The sequence below is a fragment of the Echinops telfairi genome, unplaced genomic scaffold (assembly GCF_000313985.2).
Source record: "Echinops telfairi isolate 266 unplaced genomic scaffold, ASM31398v2 ScPeMD7_7420;HRSCAF=8458, whole genome shotgun sequence".
NCBI lineage: Eukaryota > Metazoa > Chordata > Mammalia > Afrosoricida > Tenrecidae > Echinops > Echinops telfairi.
The window spans coordinates 44335332-44338488 of record NW_022111320.1 but is presented as its reverse complement, the minus strand read 5'-3'; the positions used below and the strand labels follow the sequence as shown (position 1 = coordinate 44338488).

The 3157-nt window shown below is 49.8% G+C and overlaps 1 protein-coding gene across 1 annotated transcript in view; it reads right to left on the bottom strand.

Annotated features, from left to right (window-relative positions):
• COLQ (collagen like tail subunit of asymmetric acetylcholinesterase) overlaps positions 1–3157 on the bottom strand; it is a 50926-nt gene that overhangs the window by 40995 nt on the left and 6774 nt on the right. The window lies entirely within an intron of this gene.

Sequence of the window (3157 nt, the reverse complement as noted above, 5' to 3'; positions counted from 1 at the left end):
ACAGACAGGTCTGTAAGGGGAACAGTAACACCAGTGACAGATGCACACGTGAGACTTAGGGGTGGGGGTGGGGGGGCGTTGAGATGTAGGGGGCAGCATTTGCCCAAGGGTAAAGTTCAGAAGGGCTAGCAAAGGAGGAGGACCCGAAACTGGGAACGCAGGGAGGACATGAGAGACATGAGGGGATGTTGAGGGGTCGGCAGTGGATGAGTGGAAACCAGGCGCGCGAACCGTGGACCAGCAAATGGCTGATCTGTACGGAACACCTTCACTCAAATCACAACACCAAACATCAACATCCGAACAAAGGTCGGCGAGTGGAACCCAGCCAGCGGTACCACGGACGAAAAGGTCTGGCTCTCTGCTTCCTGGTGATCTGTAACTCATGAAGGTCCCCAAGGTTGGACTCCATCACACAGCAATCAATGATAACACAACGACAATCACTGAGCAGAGGGGACTCACACAGAGACCACTGCGGGGCTCCGCCTCTCTTCTTCCAGACACAGCCCAGTGGACTTCTAAAACGTGAATACAGCTAAGGGACTAGCACCCGGGGCAAGAACCAGAAGCCACCAGCACCCAGAAGCAGCTCCTGTCCAATGTCTACACTCCCTCTGATGGCTCCCCACCCTGACCTCTTGTGGGGGGAGGTCAGATGCGCAGGCATTCCCTCCCCTGAAGGCAATCAGTTGCCAGACTGCTGTCTCATCCCACCACAGGTGAGCCTGCTCCCTGCCTCTGGGGACAATGGACAGGCTCCTGTAGGAGGGGTTTGCACCCTACTGATAATGGTTCCTATGGAGACCCAGAGACCACCCCCTAGGCCACCCTCTCATTGCTGTGTAACCTATAGTGCAGCTCCTCCCTGTGGCGTAGGTCTCTACCTGTAATTAGTGGGGGCATGCCCCCAAAAGGTATATAGGCATGGGTCAGCAATATAGAGCTCTCCGACCTCTCGGACTCCGACCTCTCGGACTCTCTCCCCCCTCTCCTCTCCCATCCTCTCTCCCTTGTTCCCTTTCCCTCCTTCCCTTCCCTCTCCTTCCACGTGGATTACCAAGCGGGGCTGAGGTGAGCATGCTACCATGAAATGTGTCTGACTCCATTTATTTCTATATATCTCTTTTATCTCTCATGCTCTCTGTAACTTTACTATAATATTTACTTATTATCGCTGTACAATTGCGCCTATCGAACCCGTAGTGATTGTGCTAGGAGCTGGCTTCTTCTGGCAACCTCTGAGATCACGGATTCAGTTGGCAGTCTGCGAACTTGACATTGGGATCATTCAACGTGAGCCCTTTTGTATTTGGCTTCTTCATTGTGCTGGTGGGAGTCCTCTGAGCTGATGATGGTCGCTGTAGTTCATTCATTGCTATTACTGAACAGTGTTTCAGTGTGTGAGTCTACCACAGTGTATGGATATATATATATATATTGGCACAAATCATACAATTCAATAGTTGTTCGATCATATCAAGAAGAATTGTACAATCATTACCACAATCAATTTGAGAACATTCCCCACCACCACCCCATGTCTACCACAGTATATATTTCAGCTCTGACGTTGATGGGCATTGGCGTTGATACCAACACACACCTCCCAGAATGGAAAAGATGGAAGATGACGAGTGTTGGCGAGGAGGTGACACCAACCGAGCTGTCCTGCCGTGACCTGGAAGAGTATCGGTTGGTTTGACTGCTTGAGGACACTATTTGGCTTTTCTTCTTATATTATTATTAAGGCCGGACATGGGCCTTTGGTACACCATCACCCTGCTAGTTCACTCTGAAATATTTACCAACAGAAAGGTGGGCAAATGCTCACCAAAACACCTCTACTAGGATATTTATGATAATCATATCCACAACCACCAAACTCTACTGCTTTTTAAAATTTATTGTTCAATAATTAAATCATTTTATTGGAGGCTTGTACAACTCTTATCACAATCCACACATACATCTATTGTGTCAAGCACTTTTGTATTTGTTTCCCTCATCATTCTCAAAACATTTGCTTTCTACTTGAGCCCTTAGTATCAGTTCCTCATTTTTTCCCCTCCCTACCCACTCTGCCCTCCCCCATGAACCCTTGATAATTTATAAATTATTATTATTTTGTCATATCTTACACTGTCCGACATCTCCCTTCACCCACTTCTCTGCTATCCAACAGGGGGGTTCCCCCTTTCTACCCCACCTTCCCTCCACTCTCCCAGTATCGCCAATCTCACCACTGGTCCTGAGGGGTTCATCTGTCCTGGATTCCCTATGTTTCCAGTTCCTATCTGTACTAGTGTACATCCTAAGGTAGAATTGGGATCATGATAGTATGGGGGAGGAAGCATTCAAGAACTAGAGGAAAATGGTATGTTTCATTATCGCTACACTGCACCCTGACTAGCTTGTCTCCTCCCTGTGACCCTTCTGCAAGGGGATGTCTAATTGCCCACAGATGTCCCCTGGGTCCCCACTCTGCACACCCCCTCATTCGCAATGCTATGATTTTTTTGTCTTTGATGTCTGATATCTGATCCCTTCGACATCTCGTGATCTCATAGGCTAGTGTGCTTCTTTTAGGTGAGTTTTGTTGCTTCTACTGCTTTTCAATTCCTATGTTGGTCTCCGACGAGGGGGCTTTAAAATGTTTGTGGAAAATTCCACTGTTTGTTAATTCCACGTTTCCACAAACTTCGGGAAGCCCTTTCGTATCATAACCCTTGTCCCCACCCCTTTACTGACCCTCCCATCTCACAGAGCTGGGGCAGCATGCCCAGCACCTGTGTCCAACCCCTAGACCCAGCTCTCAGCCTTATCACCAGGGACCAACGCAGAGCCCGGGCAGGCCCCAGGTGGCCCACAGCAGAGGGTGTTGGAGGAGATGCCAGCAGAAATGAGCAGGGCAGACAGATAGCCACTGTAGAGCGCAGAGGCCAGAAGTGCCCAGTGTTGGGCTAGCTGGAGAGGAGGCCTTTACAGAACAGTGGGAGAGGGGAGGAAGCTGGAAAGAACGGGGCACCTGTGGAGGTCGCTGTTTGAGAAGGAGGAGGGAGCCACAGAAGGCTCTGAGGAGAGGAGTGGGTCTGAGCAGGGATGGGAAGTGGGGGCTGGCCAGTGGGACATCTGACTCCCTGGGGGGAGAATGAAA